The sequence below is a fragment of the Orycteropus afer genome, unplaced genomic scaffold, assembly GCF_000298275.1.
Source record: "Orycteropus afer afer isolate SDZICR_OR568_19922 unplaced genomic scaffold, OryAfe1.0 scaffold00047, whole genome shotgun sequence".
In the NCBI taxonomy this organism is placed as follows: domain Eukaryota; kingdom Metazoa; phylum Chordata; class Mammalia; order Tubulidentata; family Orycteropodidae; genus Orycteropus; species Orycteropus afer.
This window is the reverse complement of record NW_006921634.1, coordinates 10774268-10800668: the sequence shown is the minus strand read 5'-3', so window position 1 is coordinate 10800668 and position 26401 is coordinate 10774268.

Sequence of the window (26401 nt, the reverse complement as noted above, 5' to 3'; positions counted from 1 at the left end):
CCCTAGCTGCCCTTCAGGTCTGGAATTGAATTTGGCTTCCAGCCAAACAAAAGACAGGCATATGAGCTGAACATTTATATTAGATAGATACACTCCTTGGAAAGAACAATCATGGGAGAATAGAAGGCCTATGTATGCTCAGGGAGGCAGAATTGAAAGGGGAAAGGAAGGACCCAGGGAGGAGGTGGCTATGGGGAGGAAGTGGGAGGAGAGTTGTTGCATTGTGGGAGATTACAGTCAATGTCATGAGACAAAGTGTATGTGAACTGCTGTATGAAAGACGAGTTTACTGTGTAAACTTTCACCCCAATCACAATGAAATTTTTAAAAAAATACATCAAGGTAAAGAAAGACAAGGAAAGACTGAAGAAGTATTAAAGGGTAGAGGGAATGAAGGGGAAATAACCTTTAAAATGCAAAGTGGACTCAAGCTTAGAAAAAGGTCATTTGTGAAAAAAATTGTTGAATTTCCAAGAAGTTCTGTAGATTTGCTTAGTAGACTGTACCAGTGTTAATTTGCTGATTTTGATAATTCTATTCTTCTTAGAAGGAGATAATGCTTGGTAAAGTAGAGGGTCCGCAAAAAAGAGGAAGACCCCAACAGTATGGATTGGCACAGTGGCTGCGACAGTGGACGCAAACATAGCAGCAGTGGAGGATGGTGCAGGACCGGCAGTGTTTTGTTCTGTGTTACATGGGGTCATTATGTGTTGGAATGGACAACAGCAACCCTGGATAGGTATGGAACTGACAACAGCAACTCTAGTTAGGTAAGATGTAAACATTAGGGAAAGTGTTGCTGTAACTTTGATAAGAACTTATAAGGGTACTTTTTGATCACTCTTGTATCTTAAGTACAGTGTAAGTCTGAAAGAAGTTCATACACACACACACAAAGAAATAAGGGATATAGAAAGGAAAAAAAGGGAAGGAAGGAAGGGAGGAAAAGCTTATGTAGCACAGTTCTACTCTGAACACAGAGTCAATATGAGAAGAAATAATTCCCTGGGAACTGCTTTTTTCCCCCCTTACTTATTATGTGGAGTCCCTGGATGTTCTGATTGGTTAATGAATTAGGGTGCTAACACAAAGTTTGAAGGTTCTGTCCACTGATAGCCTACTTACTTAGAGAAAAATTCAGATTTTGAAAATCCTATGGAGTATTCTTCTACTCTGACATACATGGAGTCCCTCTCAGTTGAAGTTGATTCCATGGCAATTTATTTTTTACTGCATTATATAATAGCTTTTTTATGTTGTGCATGGTTTATGCCTCAAGCTACTAAAATGTAAACCACAAAGAACTTAGATGTTTGCATATTATCTGATGTACTCCTCAGAGCCTAGAACTCTGACAAATAAATGGTAGGTATGATCAATTCTGGTGATATAATTAATTAACATTTTGATGCAGTCTTTATGTCTTTTCTTGGTATGTTTTTGGCTTGTTTAATAAATCCTTACCAATCATAACAGCATACAGATATTATTTTACATTTTTGAGAAGATTAATAATTTTGCTTTTTAGATTTTTAATATTTTAATTACCTGAAATTCATTTTGTGTGTGCCATGGGGTATGGATTCTATTATGTATTATTTCTATTTCCATATATATGATATATTTAATACTTTTTCAGTCACTCTTCATTGTTATCTGTCACTTCCATCATGTATCAAGTTTTCATCTATGCTTGTTATGCTATTTATACACTTTCTATTCTGTTTAACTGTTGTTTTGTTTTTCACATCATTTAACGTTTTTATTGTCCTTAAGTCTCTAAGTGAAGTCACTCTCTACATTCCTAGTTAATGAAAAAAAAAGTTTTTTGTGGTTAGTTACTTCATGTTTGATGCTTGAATTTAATAGATAGCACAATAATAGTTACTCTCCCCTCTCCATATTTGTCAGATATGTAGTTAAATAGGAGCTCTGGGAGCATAGTGCCTAAGGCACTTGACTGCTAACCAGAAGGTTGGTGGTTCAAACCCACCAGCCACTCCTTGGAAGGAAGATGGGGCAATCTGTTTCCATAGTGATACTGCCTCGGCAACCCAAGGAGGGGTCGCTATGAATTGGGTCTGACTCGATGGCACATAACAACAACAACATATAGTTGATTTCACTCACACACCACGTGATATGCAGTGTAAGTTCTCATTCATCTAATGCTCCTAATGTTATCCTCAATTCTAATATATATATATATATATATATATATATATATATATATATATATTATATATGTAATGTCTAATTACTGATCAGAGCATGTCTCAGTCATCTAGTGCTGCTGGGATAGAAATATCAGAGAGGTGGCTTTAGCAAACAAAAATTTATTTTCTTGTGGCTAGGAGGCTAGAAGTCTGAATTCAGGGGGCTGGTTGTAGAGGATGGCTTTCTCTGTTGGCTCTGGAGGAGATTTTGAGTCTCTTTTGAGCTTCTGCTCCTGTGCAATCCTCATGTGGTTTGGTATCTCTCTTTCCCCATCTCTGCTTCTCTCTTGCTTGTTTAATCTCTTTTATATCTTTTCATTTCTCTTTCATATCTTAAAGCATACCTCCCACTAAAACTGCATCATTAATATAACATAGACAAACCGTTACTAAATGAGATTATAACCGTGGGCATAGGGATTAGATTTTACAACACATATGTTTGGGGGACACAATTCAATCTATAACAGACCACGGGATAGTTTTCAGAGTTAACTGGAATTCATTTATCTCATATGAAATTATAATTTTTTCTGACTCACATTTCATCTAAAAGTCTCCATTCTCTCCATAACCCAGCACATATTAAGTATTTTATAAGCATGTTGGTAAATGATTATGTGAATGAATGAAATAATTTGTATGACTGCTGTGTTCCTTTTACAATATTAACTTGTTCAAAATCTGCATTTACATTTCAAAATATCCTTGTCTCCAACACACTATAGTACATTTATTTCCACAAGTATTTTGTTTGAAGAAGACTTTAGGGATAGATTTTTTTCTCCACAAAGTGACAAAATGTCAAATGGAAGTTTTCATTATGTTTGCTGTCATCTCATCCAAGAATCTAAGAACACTATAATATATTAATGGATGCTACAGATTTACCTAGTGTACCCTTTGGGGTGACTTGATTTTGTCAGAAGGATATGGCATATATAAACTACAGTATATATTTCCTTGGAGAGACATTAAAAATTGACCTTTCATGAAAATAATTTAAAATTCCATGATTATTATCTGACTGGTGCAGCTCCTAGTCATTCTGAAAGAGTGATAGTGAATTATTTGTATGCTTAATGCTAGACATGATAGAAGCAAGAAGAGATTGAGAATAATTCATTTAAAAAAAATCTGAGAAATTTTACCAATAAAATTCAATGCTCCACAAAATGTTTGCATCAATGAGTGTGACATAAGGACAATTGGACCATCATTTCTGGTGAGTATTTTGATCAAAGCTATAGTATTTGGATGATAAATTCTTATAAAGTTTCAAAGTTCCAACTTACTAATTTACACTTGCAGGTCATATATCTACCTCTATTCTTCTGTCTAAATATTTTACCACCCCTTTCTATGGTAGATGATATTGTTATGTTATGATTTGGATCCAGGTGCCACTACTGCCCAAGTTAACCAGTAAGCACAAGACAGCTGCCACTGTGAATTAAATATATTTTATGTGCTTCCAAAAGGGAATTCTGGAAAAGCACATTCAACACAAGGTCAGCAAAACACTTCTGAGGTTCACAGTTCATTGGGGAAATCAGCAGAAGGCCTGGCTACAGCTGGAACATATGCTAATCACCTTGGCATCGGTTGCAATTTCTACCACGAAATATCTCAGGGCTGCCATTATTAAAAATACATCAGCCTCAAGTAGTCAATTTCTAGTTCTTGACCATGCTAGCAACTTAAAGGAGTTTGATGTCAAGTGTAATAAGATCGGTCATCTGGGAAGGTGTGCTTTATGCAGACTTGGGTCCAACCTACGCAATGAGATACAGCCTATTTTGGTTTTATTACATGTATTAATAAATCACTAGGTATTTATCAGAAGTCTCTTATTCCTTACATGATTATAGCATAAAGCCATTTTTGTTATGTTGCTTAAACATAAGTTCCCATAGATTTTTCTGTCTTCAGTTGAGGATATCTGAAATACAAGTTGCTCTCAAATTTAGTTATTTTTCTGACTTTACATGCTATGAAATACTCACAATGTCTATTATATAAATGAAAAAATAACCTTAAGTATAAATATTGTAATAACTTTTCTACTTCTATGGCTGGCAAATGTTAGCGAAATGTGTAAGTGAAAGTATAGGAAGAAAATGTATCTTTTTTTTTTTAATAATTACACCACGGTCTCAGAGAAAGGCTTGTCAAATAAAAGAGCCTGGTTTATTTACACAAAACAGCATATGCTCTCATTCATTTTATGCATTTGCCTTGGTCACTACTCTGTTCACTGGCAGGTACTTCCTCAATAAATGAAAAGTTTTAAATTTCTAATAAGATTGAGGAAAAGGCCACACAGTAAACTTTAAATGTTGTACCTAATTACCTATAAAATATTTAGGATTTGATGCTTTGCTTTAGACAGTTTGATGATAGATACATGAGAGAGAGACAGACAGACAAACAATGATGTAGAACCTTCTCAGTAAGGGCATCAAAATTATCCCAGTTTTCACATGAAGAAAAAAATATTATCAAATACAATTAGAGAATAAAGACTGGTTGGAGTGCACAATGTCCAGCCTCAATTCATTATTTGATTAATGAATGGAAAAGGAATATGATTTTCCCAATATTCTTGGCTGCCAAAGTGTGTCAGGCTAAGGCATGCACTGACATTAATAGCAAAGCCACTGAAAAATTATCTTAAGTTCTTAATTTTGAGTGGACAATGTTTGCATCTTTTCCCTGAAAGTTTCCTTTCTCTCTTGGTTTCAAAGAGAGATATAATACTTAAAATATAGAATAATTTTGCATTTATCTATTTATTTAACCACTGGATAAACATTACTGCAGATGGAAAGTCTTGGCCTGGATCTGGAAATGTGTCCTGCTGCCCTGGAATGTGAGCCCAGCAGCTCTGTGGGCTTCCAGGTGGTGTGCATGCAGTGCCTTCGGGAGTCATTCAGGGAGGATGAGGCAATGAGTAACTCCTCAGGGGCTGTGAAGAAGGACTGAAGATCTCTAAATGAATTGCCCAAGCAGATCACTCTGCAGGAAAATAAAGTGTGTAGAATTACATTCTCACAAAGTTACAACAATACACAATTATATGGTGATGATGTTTGTCCCCATTTCCATAATATATTTAAATTTCATTTTGCCCTATATTTGCCTGGATAGCAATGTCTTTAGATCAATAGGACACAGTGTGATTTTGTACTCCAGGAATGGCTCCTTAGAAATGGTTCTTGCCAGAAGCTACATCAACTGTGGCATAGAGATTAAATTTGGAACTACAACTCTGGAAAACTGTGTCACCTACCAAGTGGATGCAGATGGGTGGCATGTTCATGTACAAGGATAAAGAGGATTTCATGAGATATTTTTGGCTAGGAAAAAAAAAAAGAAAGAAAAGATACTAGGTAAGAAGTTCAGGGTCTTCATTCTGGAAAACTGTTTTTTTTTTTTTTCTTTTTAAACATATGGTCTTTCTTATGGTATTATGTTTTCTGTGGTGCAAGCTTTTTCACTGAATATTATGGGCATTTTGTAGCAGAATGAGAAGGTTGTTAGGTCACTAAGTTCAGTCCATCTTCATTTCAAGAAAAATACACCATCTGTGCAAACTACATAGAGGACACTGCTTTAAATTGAGTGTTTTCAGCTTTGCAATCTTTTGGATTCATGCTGAGATACATGTGTGTATACACAAATTTAAAATGGAATACCAATTTCTTTTTAATAGCATGCATATTTTAAAATAATTTTGCAGGATGCTTTTAAATTAATTTGCTATAAAATTAAGTATGCAATAAAGTCTAATATTTGTAATGCAGGTGTCATTACTGTGAATTGATCTTTCTGATCCTCAATTTGAAAAAAGGTGAGAGATGATGGAAAACTCTTTAGACTAATAGTCAAGATTTCTCTTAGTAGCTAATCTGGGAGATTTCAGTTTACTCCTTGGATCTGTTTTCTTGCTCATTTTGAATGTTGTTAGTAGTTATCTAAATGCCTGGTTTTCCTAAATATTTCCCATTGATTAAATGAGACAGTAACTTTGAATTTCTAACACAAGCTGTGATATAAGGAAAGGCTTTGATGAATATTTGCACTTCATACTCTTTTGTCTTCATTTTGATCAACTACCACCATGAATTTCCCTAACTTTGTTTCCAGTATGCTTAGCCACGTTTGAACTTTTCTTTTTAAGGTAAATAGTGGGTCTTACATATAATAATTTGTTGTTCTGAGAAATATAAATTCAAAGACTGTGGTTCTCCCCAGATCATCCAAAGAAAACTTGAAATCGATGCCTGAAAGAAAAATCAGTACTAATTTGCATGGTGTGATTCCCAGGGATATGGAGATCAGACATATTGGAAGTAAGAATTCTGAAGACAACTTCCCTGGTACCTGAAACCAAGTGCCCCTGGGATACAAAAACTCAAACTAAAACAATCATCATACGTATTTTTGGAGATAAATAGAGAAAGAGAGTGAGGGAGAGAGATGTTTTGATTCTGGAGATAATGACATTTATTACGATATATCATTTCATCATCTGCAGAATTTCAAGATTTGTCTACGGACAGTGCTAAGGAGTTCAAGAAAAGAACAAGCAGAATTACTGATTACCCCTGGAATAATATAGCATGGCACTTTCATCCACGGTACAACATGAAACAGACATCTAAAAAGAGTTGTCTGACTTACAGACACAACAGAAACACTAGTCAGTAAATTATAGTGCAGTGATTTGTTTTAAAGCAATATAAAGCATGAACTTGGAATTCCATATCTCACCAAGTTACCATTGATTCCCATCTGAAAATATTCCATTACTCAATATAAAACAGCTGTGATATTATCCAATGATTCTTAATAGTAACATTAAAATAATTTTTAAATGACTGCACAGGATAAAGGAGCATATTAGAACTTTTTTTTCCTCAAAATGATCCTCCCTTTCTCACTTCCACCAAACCCTCTCAATAGAGAGTAGTAGCCAAGTTTCCCTTTGAAAATGGAATGTATTGCAATGGACGTGAAACACTATTGGAAGGATTAGAAGTAGAAAAAGGGAAATGAAATACATTCTGGCTGCTTTTTCATAAAATATGCCAATGGCAGCAAGGGGTCAATGTAATAACAGTGCAGGAAGACTTTGCTAAAGAAAAGTTGTTTATCTTAAGAAACCAGGTGGGAATTTTGGAAATGTAAAATGTATCATTGATCCCTTTAACTACTTATTTTAGTGATTATATAAGTAATGCATGTTCAACGTGGGAAATTTGAAGAAAAATATATATTTTCTAAAGCCTCAATATTTTAATGTGTTTCCTTTTAACAATTTTTTCTTTTCATATTTTAATATGAAGGAGATTATCAGTAATGCATACCTCTTTCTTATTAAAAAAACAATATATATATATACATATATATATATATATGTATATATATATGTATGTATGTATATATATATAGTAGTTGTTTGTGATATACCCATACAAGCTTTGGTGGAGTAGTGTCTAAGTCATTTGACTGCTAACCAGAAGGCTGGCGGTTCAAACGCACCAGCCTCTCCACAGAAGGAAGATTGGGCAATCTTTTTCCCTAGAGATACTGCCTTGGAAACACAAAGAGGGGTTGCTATGAGTTGAATAAACTCAATGGCAGTTAGTTTGGTTTTTTGGAGGGTTTTTTATGTGTATAAAAAACTAGTGAATATACCGGATAAACAGAATATATTTATTGAGAGCACTGACTTTGGCATTAGACTTCTAGAGTTGGAATCCAAGCTCCAATGTTTAAATTGTGTGCAGCTTCAAGCAAGATACTTAACTTCCCCCAGCTTCAATATCTGCCTATGTAAAATGGGAATAACATTAATATTTATCTCATAGGCTTGTTGCACTTATTTAATAAAATAATAAGAATAACTTGAAACAGAGTCTAGCAGATATTAAGCATTTAATAAAACTAAGTTTTTCTAGTCACAGTACTGCTACTATATATGAACTCTTTAACACTCGAGTCAGATAAAATCTGCTTGTTTTTCTAATATTTAAATCTATAGGGTACAAAGCTTATAATTGGCTACATTGTGAAATAAACAAGGCATGGACACAAACGTGTAACACCATATACTGTGTAAAAGTTGAAAAATTACCCACAACAACATTCTCCATCCAATTTTAAGTAAGTTTGCATTTTACTTTATTCACCATTTAATCTTATTGACCACTTAATCTCTGATGTATGCTTACTAAAACCAAAGAAAATGAAAACCCCTGCCATCAAGTAGATTCCAACTCATAGCAACCCCCATTGGATTTCCAAGGAGGTAAATCTTAATGGAAGTAGATTGCCCTGTCTTCCTTCTGCAGAATGGCTGGTGAGTTTGAACCACCAACCTTCTGGTTAGCAATCAAATGCCATAGGCACTGTGACATCAGAAATCCTCTGTGCTTACTAATAAAGTACAAATGGTATGCTGTCAATTATTTTTGTCCTTGAAATGCTAGTATCATATGAATAGTGCTATATAGCATATTTGTCCTCTTTATACCTATGGTACTGTAAATATCTGTGACACAAACTATTTATTAAACCTGTCTTCCAGACATCTTGAATAGCTTCCAGTTTAGTTTGATACATACTGAAGGCTTGGGGATCATTTGATGATTATTTGATTAAGCAATTGATTTAAAAAGTATTAATAAAGCCTATCACTGTGAGAAAAGATTGAGGTTGTCAATGAATTGACAGTGCTTGGTTCTACAATGGACACCAATGGAAGCTGTAGTCAGAAAATTAGACAACGTGTAGCACTGGGCAGGCTGGCTGCAAAGGAACTCTTTCAAGGGCTGAGGAGCAAGGATGTCTGGATGTCTCCTTCAGGACTAAGGTGTGCCGGACACAAGCCATGATATTTTCAATCACCTCTTATGCATGTGAGAGCTGGACAATGAATGAGGAACACTGAAGAAGAGTTGATGCTTTTGAGTTGTGGGGCTGGCGAAGAATGCTGAAAGTACCATGGACTGCTAAAAGAACGAACAGATCTGTCCTGGAAGAAGTGCAGCTGAGATGCTCCTTGGAAGCAAGGATGGCCAGACTTCGTCTCATCTACTTTGGTCATGTTGTCAGAAGAGGCCATTCCCTGGAGAAGGATGTCATGCTTGGTAACGTGGAGGGTCAACGAAAGAGGGGAAGTCCTTCAATGAGATGGATTGACATGGTGGCTGCAACAATGGGCTCAAGTATAGCAAGGATCATGGAGCTGGCGCGGGATCGGGCGGTGTTTCATTCTACTGTGCATGGGGTTGTTATGAGTCAGAAATGACTCAACTGGCCCCTAACAGAAACAACATCACTGTGGTATGCATAATGAAAAACACTTCAAAAGCAATACAGATTAGATAGGAGGGTAGGCAGGTCAATAGATGATATAGAGACAAAGAGAGAGACAGGAGTTTCTGATGTTCTTAAAATACATTTTTAAAAGATGTCAAATGGCTACTTGTTTTCAGGCAAATATTATAACTGCTCTATGACTAAGTACTGTCATATATAAAACAATATGTCCAATTATTGCAACAGTGTGATGTTCATACTTGATGCATGAGAAAATGTAGAAAGTAATAAAGGATTAGAAGAAGTTTTCTATTCTTAAAAATTGCTGTTTTTGAATGGAGCATGCTTCATTGAGTTCGGGTGGTTTCACTAAAGGAAAACTACTGAAAACTAGTAAAATTTAGACTAACATTGTGTTAAAAAAAACTGGCTTAAAAATAATACAAGAAGGAATCTTCATAACCTTTCAAGATAAAATTATTGCAAAATATATATGTCAAATGGTCAATTCAAGGAACATTACATGGTTACTAGTTAGGGCTCTATCACCTTCTAACTGTGTATTTCTGGAAATGTCACTTTCACCATTCTAATTATCAGCCATTCATATCTTCTGTAATATTCAGTACCTGTTCCTTTGAATAGGAGTTGTGATGGAGCAGTGGTTAAGACATTTGGCTGCTAACCAAAAGATTGGTGAGCAAACCCACCAACTGCTCCATGGGAGAAAGATCAGGCAGTCTGCTTCCGTAAAGATTTATAGCCTTGGAAACACTAGGGAGTGGTTCTACTATGTCCTAGAGGGTCTCTATAAGTCAGAATCCACTTGATGGTAGTGGGTTTAGTCTTAGCTTAGGTTCTTTAAATATCAAATATTTATTTATTTCTAATACTTGCCTATTTTTTCCTCATGGAGATTTTTGACTGGAATATTATTTTCATTCATATACTCACTACCTTTACAATTAATTCCTGACTGAATCAGGTACTCTGGTAGGAACTAGAGGTACAGAACAATAGAATTACTGTTCTTTTTAGTTGACTTCGAGTTTGTTCCAACTGATGGTGATCCCATGTATGAAGAATAGAACTACTTCATAAGCTTATCAAGGTTGTGACCTTCCAGAAGCACATATCTAGGTCTGTCTTCCAAGGTGCCTTTGGGTGAGTTTGAAAAGCCAACGTTTGGACCAGTAGTCTAGTGCTTAATGGTTTGTGCCACCCAGGGACTCCTGGTAGGATATAGAGTAGAATACTATCCTAAGGAAAATTATGGCTAGCAAGATACATAAATATTCAGTTGTGATATTGTGTAAAAGTGTTAAAATGCTGACTTGTTCAATATGTTACAATAAAAAAGTATTTATAACACTACTTATGTGAGTGGTAGAATGCTTCATAGAGTAAATGGTACTCAAATTGGAATTTCAGTAATGAGCCAAGGCAACAAGACTCTTCTTTTAATTTTCTAATCAAAATCCCTGCCATCAAGTTCATTCTGACGATAGCCACCATGTAGGACAGAATAGAACTTCCTATAGGGTTTCCAAAGCTGTAATCTTTACAGAAATAGATTGGCACATCTTTTTCCCATAGGTTTGAACTAGTGTCCTTTTGGTGAGCAGCCAAATACTTAGCCACTGTGCCAAGAGGGTTCTTAATTCTCTGATTAATAACAACCAAATTGCAAACATGAAATTTAGATGAAGCTGGTTTGCCTTGAGATAAACACAAATATAGAATAGAAATGCATAAATATTAAAAGTAAAAATGCAAATTTAAATCTTAAATGATATACTTTGTGATAATTTCAGGTCTTACTTTTTCCAAATAGTCATAAATGTTATCATTTCTTTTTGGTATTATGTCTCTTTTTGTTTAAGAGAAAATGACATTCAAATGGTCATTGTTATAGATGCTCAATTGTAACTGCACTTATGTCAAAAAATATTTATGTGGAAATAAATTGAGGTCTAATATAAGCTGTATATATATATATATATATATATATATATATATATATATATATAAAGAGAGGGAGAGGAATCTTCTTGAAAATGTTTGGTTTTGCAATATAGCTTTTTCTAGAATGTATATAGTCCAGATTCAAAGCCTCTGCAGGGATCTAAAATCAGAGCATGCATTGTTATTGCAAAACAAGCATACTTGACTCAGTGTCAACTTTCGTTAGGGAAACATTGTTTTCTTACAGACAAGAAACTATGTTTGTAGGGCAGTGTCTTATAAGATTTTCTTCCCTGGAGTTCTGGGTAATGATATAAGCCACCCTCACAGTTTTTCTCTTAGACTGTTCTCCCACATTATTGAAATGTAACATATAGCTGCTTCTGAGACTGTATGACTCAGAAATCACTGAATACCAAATTACATGTTTTCATCACTCTCAAATGGTAAAGAAAAATCTATTATCTAGCATGATCCCAGGAACGGAAGGTTCCAGTTAATCAGATAATCTTATGCTCAACTAGTTCTTTCAGTCTCTGAATCAACCTCTCAGAATCACCATCACTTCCATAAATGACCGTAGCCTCTATTTCAGATGCCCAATGGTTAATATCAGAAAATCAGGGTTTTATCACTGGACCAATATCCAGAATATTAACCAATTTCTTTAATTCTTAGCTTCTTTATGTGAAAAGTGAGGATAGAAATGATACATGGTCGTCAAATAATATCAAATTATAAAATATTATTGACAATGCTGCAGAATCCTTATGCATGCTTCCAGCCATTGTTATTGCTGGAAGTAACCAATATTCTGACTTCTATCATAGTAAAATAATTTTCCCTGATATCAATTTCCAATTAAATGAAAGCTTACCATATTTGCTTATTGCGTCTGGCTTCTTTTACTCAATATTATAACTGAGATTATACTCAGCTTGCTATTGAGTATAATAATAGCTCACTGTGTTATTGTATACAATTTTCTTTTTAATCTAGTATCAATAGACATTTAGGGTATTTCCAATTTGAAACTATAATCAATAATGCCACTATGTACAATATGTTATATGTTTGCTATTGTATTTTTGATTCATATATAACTAGCAGAGGAATTACTGGGTCATATGGCAAACATGTGTTCTGTTTTAGTAGATATTGACAATGTTCCACAGTGGATAGACAAATGTACACTTTACCAGCAGTACGTTGTATTTCCAGTGCTTTATTTTCATATTATGGTGAGAGTATAATAGTAACTGTGGCTTGTAATTTTCTCTATTCTATGCTGGTATTAATTTAGCTGTAATTTGTGAAGACCCAAACTGTCTACCAAACTTGGCTTACACACCCTCAAACCTCAATGATGAATTCCACTTGCAGACCTCACACCGTCCCCTGCCTTGTCAGAAAAACAACCCCATTTCCAGGAAGCTGCAACTCATGCAAAAACCCATGTGCACCAGAGGCCCCTATTAAAGGGAGCAACACTTCCCCAAGGGGCGGGGGGCTCTACTCTGCGACTGGCATTGTTCATGTTGCTCCTAGAGCCATTCCTCACCGGTTTTTCTTCAATAAAGCCTGCTCTGATCTGTTGAGGTCTTGGCTATTTTCCACTTTTCTTACTTTCACTTTAACTTCTGTACTTCCTCAGAAGCAGCTATATATTACATTTCAATAATGTGGGAGAACAGTCTAAGAGAAAAACAGTGAGGGTGGCTTATATCATATGGTGCCAAAACCCAGGGCAGGGTCGAGGCAGTGGCTGTCACCCCCAGTCTGTCCCCTTTTCCTCCTCTTACTTCGTTCCCTAACCTAAAGGTATTTCCAGGGAAACGAGAGTTCCCGCTGAACTCACTAATATGCTAAACGGTTGCCAGAACGCGACCCAAAGCCTCCCTCTCCTGTGAGTACGGTTTTACAGCCTCTTTGCCATGTGAGCAGCTCAAGGGCAATTGTTGTTGTTGTTATGTGCCGTCGAGTCGGCCGGACTCATAGCGACCCGTCCTTGGGTTTCCGAGGCAGTATCACTAAGGAAGTAGGATTGCCCAACCTTCCTTCCGAGGAGTGGCTGGTGGGTTTGAACCGCCAGCTGTCTGGTTAGCAGGCAAGTGTCTTAGCCACTATGCTACCAGAGCTATAACAGGCCTTTATTGGATACCCTGGCAACTCCCTAGGGAAAGTCAGAAGCCTGGGCTCGGACTCATTATATGAAACCATCTTTTAACTTTTACCAACCTCCAAATCTGGGGACATTTACCATTTCTCACCATGCAAACAACACCAGCCATTTATCAGTCCTTCTCAGGGCCAGGTAAGTCCCCATTGTCACCCTCTCTCATCCTCTCTTCCCTATTCGATTTCTGGTCCCCCACAAAGGCATTTTGTGGTGACCCTCCAGTGTTTTATAACGATCTGGACTCCAGGAGTCCCCCTCTTCAGGGAAGGTTTAGGAGATGCCCCCCTTCCCTGAGAGAGCCCAACCCAGCATGGTGAGTCAGTGATGACTCTCTCTGACAAGCCCGGAGCCCTGGCTTTTTAGCCCTCTCTAACTCTCCTTTTTCCCTCTTGTCCTCTCTTTCTCCCAGTTTCCCAGGCATGGCATCTGGTCTGTCTGTACCTCTGCTCACCTCACCCCTCGGGTGACTTCTCCAAAACCTCAATTTTCTTTTTAATCTAATCTGACCCTGGACATAAAACCCCCAATTCTCCCCCAACGATCCACTCACATTTGGCCTCAATATCAATTAGATAGTGGTAGTTGATGGCCTGCATTTGGAACATGTGACCCAAACATCTTACAAGATCTTGATAACTTCCTTCATCGAAATATCAAATGATTTGAGGTTTCTTATGTCCAAGCCTTCTTTTATCTCTGCTCTCAACCTTCGGTTTGCAAATCATGCTCCCCCCTCTAACTTTTACTTGCTGATATTCCTTTCCCAAAAACTTCTAAGAAACTTACCCAGTGAGGCTTCCCCTCCATTCCCCCTTTGGCCCCAACTTCCACCAATTCTGACCTAGCAGAAGACCCCCCCCCATCAACCCCACAATTCCATCAGACTGCCCTCCCCACCCCTTCTTGCCTCAGACCCCATTACGCCACTCCCATTCCAACTCCTTCCCCAGACCCTTACCCCCCCCTTCCTTTCTTTCACCCCCAGCCACCTAATCAAGAACAGCACTCCAACCCCAACCCATGTTTCCTTTAAGGGAGGTGGTGGGAATTGATGAACCAGTCCAGGTCCATGTTCCCTTCTCAATGGCAGATATGTCCCCAAAAGAGGGAAAGCTAGGGTCTTTCTCAGAGAACCCAGTCAAATTTCATAAGGAATTCCTTTGTCTTACACAAGCTTATCACCTTACCTGGTCAGATATTTATTATATCCTCACTAACACCCTAACCCCAGATGAACAGTCTTGTATCTCACAGGCAGCAGGGGACCACACTGACAAGCTCCATGACCAAAGTAGAGATAATAACCCAGCTGCTGATCAAGCCCTTCCAACTAGTGCGTCAGCCTGGACATATCAACCAGCAGACCCTGGCATTGCCTGCCAAGATCACATGATCACCTGCCTAGTGGAAGGAATGTTAAAAATACCCACACATGGGTAAACTCTGAAAAAATTAGAGAAGTTACTCAGAAACCTGACAAAAACCCCTCTCTTTTCATGGCCCGTCTGATGGAAGCCATTACCAAATATACCAATTGGATCTCATGACCCCTAAGGGCCCTGTCTTCCTACATGTCCAGTCATCAGCCAATCAGCCTCTGATACCAGGAGGAAACTTCAGAAACTTGAACAAGGTCCCCAAGCATCCCAAAAGGACTTTTTGCACCTTACTTTTGAGGTATTTAATAATAGAGAAGAGGAGGCCAAAAGGGAAAAAGAGAACCACTTTAAAATAAAGTACCAGTTCCTAACTGAAGCTCTTCAGGGTCCCAAAGCCAACCACAACTATAGCCAACAGCCCTCCCAGACCCGGGGATGAATCTCAAAATTAATGCAGCCTCCAGGGGCCTGTTTCAGGTGAAACAGAAATAGCAATCATGGACACTGGGTCAAAGCATAACCCAATCCTCGACCGCCAAACAAACCATGTCCCACCTGTGGACAATGGGGACATTGGAAGATGAACTGTCCCAATAGGCAGCCACCCCAACCCTCCCTACAGCTATCCTTAAACCCCGAAAAACCATACCCTCAGTTATTAGAATGAGGGGGCCCAGACTCCACTGCCCTTATCACCAAGTGTCGTGATCCTAAGGAGCCCAGGGTCATGGGGACAGTGGCTGGCCAAACTATTTCTCTTGTGGTTGACACTGGGGCATCTCTTTCTCTCCTAACATGTTGCTCTGGACGATCTATTGAGAGCTCTCAACCTATTATGTGAGTGTCAGGATCCATTTCCTACCCCCAAAAAAACCCAACCCCTCTTATACTCATTTGGAAATATAGCCCATCTCGAAAACCCTCTTTTCAACCACCACTTGGACTCCCACTAAAATGAACTTTCCTTCTGACCAAGTTAGGTCCGTTCTCTGGTATTTACATTCCCTTTTTCACTCAGACATTGGATCCCTCCAAACTTCACTCAGACCTTCCTGAACCCCAACCGATCTTTCCTTTCTACACCAACTCTCCTCCACTTGCACAGTTTGCTCAAAATAACCCAAATTCCAACATCAGACCCCCTACTCTCCCAACCCACCAAGCTAGAGGCTCTCTCCTGGCATCAGACTGACAAATTGATTTCACCCACATACCCCCAGCCTGCAGATATAAATATTTCTTAGTTCTACTAGATATCTTCACGGGATGGGTTGAAGCCTATCCCACCACCAATAAAAGAGCCTCTACAGTTTCCTCTATCTTAATTCGGGAAATCATTCCCTGCTTTAGGGTCACCACTTCTTTCCAATCTGACAATGGACCTGAATTCACATCTACCATCACCCAAAATATAGTATCTTATCTCAACATCCTTTGGAAGTTCCATATTCCCTATCACCCCCAATCCTCGGGAAAGGTAAAAAGAACCAATCAAGCCCTAAAAACATCCTTACTAAATTGTCTTCAGAAACACAAAAACATGGATAGAATTTGTCCCTCTAGCCTTACTGAAACTTCGAACTCTCTCTAAAAAACCACCCCTCCTCCTATCACCCTTCGAACTTTTATATGGGAGACCACTCCTACCACCTGGCTTTTCCTTTCTTCACTCATCTCTCCCCAGCCTCCTCACCCTCATCTGTAAAACCCTCTGGAAATATGCAGACACTTATAGTCCAGAACCTACCCCATCCATCTCCAACCCCCTTAACCCAGGAGACTTATTTAGCTCAATCAGACTCCTCAACCTCCTAAAACCCTAAATGCACAGGTCTCATCAAGGTTATCCTTACCACACCCATGCAGAAAAACTCAAAGGGAAACCCTCCTGGGTGCATTTGTCTAACTTAAAAAAGTGTTTCACACCACCCTACCATCCCACCCTGACAGGGCCAACCTCCCTGAAGGTTACTCGACTCTCCACAGAAACAAAGAGGAATAACTTCTCTTCATATGTCATTGTCTATCTCTACCTTTAAGCATTTCCTAGCCTCAATAATTGATGACCTCTTGTGGTACCCTTTCCTCATCTGGACCCCAGAGGACATTTTGAACTTCATTCAGGAATTGTGGCTCCAGGGTATTTTTTCTGCCCTTTCTCCTCTTCAAATGTCATTCTTTTCCTTTGTCCTCCTCCTAATCCTTGTCAATGTGTCTACTCCATCTGGTACCCCTTCTCCCCCGACCCTAACCCTAGCATTACCTGAGTATTTTAATCAAACAATTCCTTTAACCACTTCCCACCTCAAACAATCCAATTCTTCATTGACACCAGTGTTCTGGGTCTGCCTCTATCTCTCACAAGCTGCTAACCAAGCTTTTCCAGTGTTTCTGCAAGCATGGCTCATGCACCTGGCAGATTGCACTACCATTTAGACCTGCGCCAGAATTTGAAGCATTACGGGGTAATAGCTGGAACGAAGGAGAAGACCTATGCAAGAGGGCCAATATCAATAACTTTAAAACCACCTTAGATGCCCTCCAACATTGCTAACGCCTCATCCAAGGGCCTATCCAGGCTCGTGTCACCCTAGCATACCAAGCCCTTCTTTTGATCTCCTTTTGGCCTTTCTCAGGATTTTCTGAAGTTGGGTACCTATCACATATAGCCTGCAATTTTACACTCCATGCCCCAGGCCCACTGGGTCACCTTAACTTTCCCCTCCAGGCTCAGGCTACATCTTACCTTAGGATCACAACACCACCCATGATCTCCACCACTGGAACCTCCCCAGGTAGCCCTTACTGTCAAGGGAGAAACTCTCATGTGACATTTCTGGAATGGGAAATAGATTGGCATCTCCCCCAACCCCAGGTGACTCAAAGAACACATGCTGTCTCCTCCCGCTAACAGAAAAGGGATATATTTGACTTTTTATAGATCTCAATACTCTCAGGCTGATTCAAGAGACCCCCTCCCTCAATAGCAATACCCTTGTGTCATTTCAACCCCGGACCAGCATGAGCCTAGGACATTCAGTTACTGATTGGCATAAGTGCAAAAACACCAAATGACCTGATGCAGGTAAAATTTTTCAAGTCACACGATCCAATCTTTCTTCCTGCCTTGACTTTGCCTCCAGACTCTTTTGGGTATGTAGAACAAATGTCTATCTATGTCTCTTTACCAACTGGATGAGAACCTACACTTTAGCATACTTCTCCCCCCCAAATTAATCTCTTGACTCCAAACACCCCGATCTCTATCTCAGACAATACCCCAATAAAGCAGCAAAGTATGATCCAGCTCACTTCACTACTTACCTCCTTTGGAATCCTTTCAGGAATTGGAACAGGGACTGCTGGCCTAGGAATCTCCTTACATCATCTTACCCTATCGTCTAAGCAACTAGCTGCCAGCTTAGAAGAGATCTCAGACCAACTAATCTTCCTCCAAGACCAACTTGACTCTTTAGTGGCAGTAGTACTACAGAACATAGGAGCCTTGGACCTTCTCACCACTGCCCATGGGGGAATATGTGCTTTTCTACAAGAGCAATGCTGCTTCTGTACTAACCAATCCCACCTAGTTTGAGATGGCTCACAGCACCTCCAAGATTTAGCCAACAAACTCCAAGTCCAAGCAACAGCATCTCCCTCCTGGTTCCTAGGAAATCTACCATCCTGGCTCATATATCTTATAACTCCCCTTATTAGCCTACTCTTGATTTTTTCCTTTCTCCCTTGTTTCATCAGGTGCAACACTTCTTAACCAGGGGGGTGGCAGCAATCACTGAAGCAATCACCCAAGATCATGTGAAAGCTATGTTCTTTCTCCAGACTCAACAAAGGGGCAGAAGAACAACCTCCACCCCTGACCAGCAGGAAGCCGTCAGATAAGATGACATCGACCCTCCTCCTTCCCTTTAGATTCTGGAATGAAGGACCAAAGTGGCTACTCTAAATTTGACTAAGACACCCTGAAATCTCAACGATGAGTTCCACTTGCAGACCCAACACCCTCCCCTGCCTTGTCAGAAAAACAACCCCACTTCCTGGAAACTCATGCAAAACCTCATGTGCACCACAGACCCCTATAAAAGGGGGCTACACTTCTCCAAGGAGGGGCTCTACTCTTCAACTGGTGTTGTTCACATTGCTCCTAGAGCCGTCCTTCATGGGCTTTTCTTCAATAAAGCCTGCTCTGATGTGTCAAGGTTGTGGCTATTTTCTACTTTTCTTACTTTCACTTTAACTTCTGTATTTCCACACTTTCTTAACAGTTTTCACTTTCATAGACCATTAGTTTTTCAGCTTTTTAAACTACATCAAACTTTTTAAACTACATCTCCATTTACTACCTCTGTAGACATATGTCACAAGGAGCTCTGGGTTCAATGATTAAGCACTCCACTGCTTAACTGAAAGGTTGATGGTTCAAACGCACAAGTGCTTCTATGAGAGCAAAACCCTGGTGATCTTCTCACATAAAAATTACAGGCTAAGAAACTCTATGGGACAGTTCAACTCTGTCTTATAGGGTTGTTATGAATCAGAATTGACTCAATGGTACACAACAACAGTTGTATGTCATAAGTTTGTAAATGGTATCTTTTAATTTTCACTAAATTAAAACATTTCTAATTTGCACTATGATGTTTTTACTCATGAGTGACATAGAGATATATTCTTACTTTCAAAATATTTTGGGACTTTCTTGTTATGCTTCAGTTATTGATTTCTAGTCTACTTTAATGATGGTCCAAGTACATATTCAGAAATTAAAAATATTCTCCAAGAATACAAATTTTCTAAACTGTTTTCTTTATGCTTGATGACAGTTTGACTGGGAATGATGTTCTGTGGGTCTCACTTTCTGTATTTTGTTTTTCATTGTCTTCTATCATTCTATGTTACTATGAAAAATCTAAGAATTTTCAATATCTTGAAACAATATCAAATCATATTAATCAAAAATTTGATTTGAACAATATCAAAAAGTTCACTATCAGTAACTATATATATATATAGCATGATTAATCACAGGATTCTTTCTTTGTCCAGTATCTAACATCTTTACAAGCATAAGTTTTATTTCTAATAATTCTGGATTATGTTCACTAGGGAAATGGTGTTTCTTTAATTATATAACTTCAGATTATGTTTAATTCTAAGACAGTTTTCTTTATGAATACTATTATATATTAGTTTCTTTATCTGCTTTTACTTTTTAACTCTTTGGCAGACTCCATTATGCTTATTTTGGCTCTCCTTGGCCTGTTGTCCATTCCTATTTTTGTAGTATATATTGTCAATTGGCCCTTGAAGGCTCATCTGTCTCTTCTTTACCTTTTGCCACGGAAGGTTAATTGTTACTGAAATTATGTCTTGGTATCACTTGCCAGAGGGTTATTAGTTGGGTTGAGGCAATAGAAGCCACTACCCAGTTACTGGAAGGCAACAGGATGAAAACGATATGCATTCCTCCAACTTGCATCCTTTCAGCCTGATGTTTAACCACTGCTTTATTCCTCTTATTAAAGCTGCAGGTCCTGCTGTAGTACTTCTTCATTTTTTGCCGAGTCTCTTTAATTGCAACATTCACTTTCCATTCTGGTTATGTAAACAGCTTTCCACTATTGCTAGTACCTGAATGCTTTGCCATATCTACTTACTTTCCTTATGCTTCTCTACATGTCTTTAAATAGTACTCTCATTATAAACATTCTTCAATTATCTTTGAAATATGCTGTTTCCAAATGAGACTCAGACATGTACAGTTATTTGTTTAAATTCTGTATCATCATATATTTTACTCATATTCCATTTCTTTCCTCAATATTTTCACTTCATATTCAACATATTTATTTTCCCTTGTCTTTCTATATTCCATGAATATTCCTTTTCTCATATTTTATATTTCAAGACATTTTGCATTTCTTCTTAATAACTTTATATATATATATATAATATATATATATATATGTTCCATGATATTTTACTTTTCTGCTTTGTGCCCTTGAACACAGAAAAAAAAAAAAAAATTAGGACATGGCACAATGTTTGATTAAAATATTTAATTATGCTTCATGACAAAAAAAATTCTAGTGACTGTAATTCATCAGTATTTTTATAAATTTGGTATTTGTTTCATTTATTTTTACACATTTTTAGTAATCTAAATGATTTACTAAATCAAATAATTAAAGTTATTTCAGAGGCAAGCTGGGTCAGACTCAGTTTTTAAGAGAATGGAAATTCCCAGAAATTTATGCCATTACTTCTTAATAACCAGTAATAGTACATATTCTGTGGAAATTTGTGCAATTGATAATGTATAGTTTTTCCTTTTTCCTAATGCAACATAAATAAAGTTGTGTCCATAAATATGCTTCTTGGTATAAATTTTTGTTTAGCCTGACTACTCTGATTCTTAGAAGCAAATTGCTTGCAGTAAAAGCTATCACTATTGTTTGAACCCCATTATCATTTTGAAATAAATAAATAAATAAAAGATTTAATGATTTTTACCTTAAATTTAATTTGCTGGATCCTTCTAAGATATCCAGATGAAGTATTATAGAAACTTATGCACACTTCTGATTAATGTCATGTGCTCTTGTGTATCTTTGTATTTTTTTACATATTTTTAAGTCATATATCTCTAATTCATATATTAAAGAAAAAGTTTGTACTTTTAACTATTTCCTTAATAATTTTAGATTATTTTTATTAGCTATAAGTAAGTCATCATGTTATCCAGTTTGCAAAACTAAATCATTCCCTTGAATTTGTAATCATGACCTCATTTTCTTCTATCCTCCAATGTTTCTATATTTTCATGTCAGATTCTCAAACCATTTATCATTAAATTTGTTCTTCAGTGAGTGAATTATGCTATGACACCTATCATATGCCAGGCAGTGGTATGGGTGATGGGGTTACAATAATTAACAAAACATAGAAGCATATGTGATCACACTTTCTGTTTTATTCATGTTGAGTTTCATATGCATGTTAGTGATTAGAAAACACAGAACTCCTCTTCATCTCAGTGGAAAGGCTGTGATAGGAGGTATAAATTTGAGGAACATCTATATAAAGATGAGATTGATTAAGGAAAGAATATAGAAAATAAAGAGGCAATAATATCTGATGGCAATATAAGTTTTAGAAATAAGGTAAACGGAACGGAACTACTGACGTGGAGTCAGATCCGATTCATAGGGACCCCTCCTTGTGTTCCCGAGGCAGTATCACTGCAGAAGTAGATTGCCCAACCCTCCTTCTGGGGAGTAGAAATAAGGTAAAGGAAGAGAATTTATCTCTGGAGAATATGAAGGAGGGAGACAGTAACACAAGATAAACAGAGAAATTGAAAGTAGTTCAGGGTGGATGGGTTGTCAAGAAGGTTATTTTTTAAAATATAAATCGTTAAATCATTAAACATGATTGTATGGTGAAGAAGAATCTAGCATTAGGATTGGAAGAAGGTAGAACAACCTGTGATATGCAGATGACACCACCTTGCTAAAAGCTAAGAGGATTTCCAGCACCCACTGGTGAAGATCAAAGACTACAGCCTTCAGTTTGGATTATACTTCATCATAAAGAAAACAAAAATCTTCACAACTGGATCAATAAGCAATGTCATAATAAAAGAAGAAAATATTGAATTTGTTAAGCATTTCCTTTTACTTGGATCTACAATCAACAGTCGTGGAAGCAGCAATCAAGAAATCAAATAACGTACTACATTAGGCCAATCTGCTTCAAAAGACCTCTTTAAAGTGTTTACGAGCAAAGATGTAACTGTGAAGACTAAGGCGTGTCTGACCCAAGCCCTGGGATTTTCAATAGCTTCATATGCAAATGAAAGCTGGACAATGAATAATAAAGACCATAGAAGAGGTGATGACACCTTTGAATTATTGTGTTATCAAAGAACACTGAAAATACCACAGACTCGCAGAAGAAGGAACAAATCTGTCCTGGATGAAGTGCAACCAGAATGATCCTTGGAAGAGAGAATGATGACATTTCTCACTTTGATCATGTGGGAGCTCTGGTAGCATAATGCCTAAGGCACTTGACTGCTAACCAGAAGGCTGGTGGTTCAAACCCACCAGCCACTCCTGGGAAGGAAGGTTGGGCAAGTTCCTTCTGTAGTGATACTGCCTCGGAAACCCTGGAGGGGTCACTATGAGTCGAGTCTGACTCTAGGGCACATAACAACAACATTGATCATATAGTCAGAAGGGTCTTCCCTGAAGAAGGATGCTTGGTAAAATAGTGGGTCAATGAAAAAGGGGAATATCCTCAACAAGATGGATTGACACAGTGGCTGCAATGATGGGCTCAAGTATAGCAAGCATTGTGAGGCTGGTGCAGGATCGGGCAGTGTTTCATTCTGTTGTACGTAGGGTCACTAGGAGTCAGACTGATTCCTTGGCACCTAACCACAACATGGGAGACTGTACTGGTATTGAAAATACCTGTGGCATAGCCTCCGGCCTCACAGCAACATGCAAGCCACAACAGTATGACAAACTGACTGACAGTGGTGGAGCTACAAAGCTAAGATATTTAAAAATTTTCTAAAAAAAAATAGCACATGACAAGTGTTAGAGGATTTCAAATTGAAATTCTGATATGGATTTTGCTGGTAATTGTAACTTTCTGTCCCATAGGGATAGAGTTTACATTAAATTGATTTGTCCAAGTGAAGGAGGCAATGAGGTGCATAGATACCTAATTAAAAATACAAAGGACATGTCATGAGTTATTTTACATGGCTTCAGTTTGAAAGGAGATTCTAGCTATCTCAACAACATTGTGTTTTCTGCATTCTGATTGCACTTATGGGCCAGAATTTTGAACATTCAGCAGTTGCACATGTTTAGTGCTAATAAGACTTGCTTAGATAAGATTTTAGTCAGACAGATGGTAGGCATGTAGGCAAAATGAAAACTCTTTCAGCACTAAATTTAGCCTGGTTATTCTAAAAATAGGAATACATCAGAGAAAAATATAGTATAGTACATTCGAGAAAAATAGTTTGCATTTTCCAAATCAAAAATTAGTAAAATCCACATCATTGTACCAGTATATAAAACTATTGTATTTAATTTATTGTTTATTCATTAGTTAAGCATTTATTGAGTGGGAAGTAAGAAAAAAAAGAAAGAATTCCCATTAAAATAGGTGGCAAACTAAGAGTATTTGATCTCACACATCAAATAAAGTAGTAAACAAATATGTTAATTGCCTTTTACATTGAAAATTGAGCTTTGGTATGGTAGAGGATATTAGCAACATAGACAAGAGTGATTTTGCAACAATGTTGGAGGAAAAAAACAAACACACACATATCTAATTGGCCAGGGATTATGAAAGGATAGGAGGTATTAAAGTGGATATAAATAATACAGATAATTATTTATAAGAGTTTAGATGAAGGTGGAAGGCTTAAAATCAGGTAATAGTTGTTAAAAAGATGTGATTGATATCAAAGAAGAGTTATCTTTTAACAGGTGGTATTATGTTCAATAATTTTTAAACTGGCATTACTATACATATGATTCCATCTGGATATTATCTAAAAGATAGGGGAGAGGAGTTGGGATTCAATGTAAACTAGAAATACATTTCTTTGTTAGAAGTTAAAACAACTAATCATTTCAAGGAGGAAGCAGTTCCTGGCTCCTGACTGGTTATTGGAGTTGGTTAAAAAGATGAAACCTCTCCTAACAGCTTTTCATCCTTCAGTAAGTAGGAGGCAATTTAAAAAAAAAAAAAGAAAAAAAAGAATGAGCAATTTGTTCAAATGACCATTTACTGGATTTTACCATCTTAAGTTTCTAGTATCTTTTCTTCCAAGTAAATAGATTTTGGCTGTGGTTCTCTGTAAGGTCCTGTCTCCAGATTCTGAGGTAGTGGTTTTCCCTCTGAACTGATTTATCTTATGGATCCAAAACAAGTCATTGATTTTTATTTTATCTTGCTTTTTGTTGTTGTTGTTATAAAGTCTGGAGTGATCATATCCAAGACCTTTATGATTTGGAACTGCAACTGGAAGATTCCATTGTCTTTTTTTTTTTTTTTTTTTAATTTTTATTGTGATTTGGGTGAAAGTTTACAGAGCAAATTCATTTTCCATACAGCAGTTCACATACACTTTGTCTCATGACATTAACTGCAATCCCCCTCAATGCAATGGCTCTCTTCCCACTTCCTCCCCATAGTTACCTTCCTCCCTGTGTTCTTCCCTCCGGTGCACTCATGCACCTCGAGCTGTCTCCTTATGCATACATAGCCCTTCTATTTTCCCGTGATTGTTCTCTCCAATATTGTAAATATTCAGCTCATATGCCTGTCTTTTGTTCGACTGGAAGCCACAGGAGTGGGCTTAATTCCAGCCTGAAGGGCAGCTAGGGGCCATAGTCTCAGGTGTCCCACCAGGCTCTATAAGACTAGCAAAACTGGTCCCTTTTATTTTGGTATGATTTTGAGTATTCTTCCACATTGTTCTCCCACTCTATCCAGGATCTCCTACATAGATCCCCCTCCAAATGGGTGACAGTGGTAGCATAGATCCCCCTCTGAGTGGTTTGATAGGGGTAGCCAGACACGATCTAGTTCTTCTGGTCTCATATTCTTATAAGCTGAGGATCATATGGTGTGATCCCTTGGACAAATTGTTTCCATGTGTCTCTGGTTTTCTTCCTTCTTCTTTGCTCTGGATGAGGAGAGATCCATTGTGGATCTAGATTGTGGATCTAGATGGCTGCTTGCAAGCTTTTAAGATCCCAGTTGCTACTTGCTAAACAATATTTTTGTGTAGTGTATTTTGCCAGTTGAGCTTGATGTCCCTTGAGACCATAGTCCTGAGACCACTATTAGTCACTTGCTCTGGGTAGCTGGCTGTGGCCAAGAAATGACTACAACTGTGTCTCTTGTCCTCTACTATATACAAGGACATTCTTACAGAACACACAAATACATTTGTAGAAACATTGTCTGCCAGCTCTATACATGGTCATGGGCACAACCTTGCCTGCATAAACATGCCCGATGATTTAGTCTGTCCATCCATCTATCACCCATGAATCAATGTTTGCCATTACTGACAATGAAGTACTGTATGTGCAAAAGGGTTCATCTTTGTTGTCTGTATCTCCCATGCACTTCTCTATGCCTTCCTCTTCCTCAATGCCACCATATTGATCACTCACATTTGGTACATTGCCCTTCTTTTCACTCATATTAATACTTGTCTTTGGTAGCATAGTGGCTAAGGCACTTGACTACTAACCAGAAGGCTGGTGGTTCAA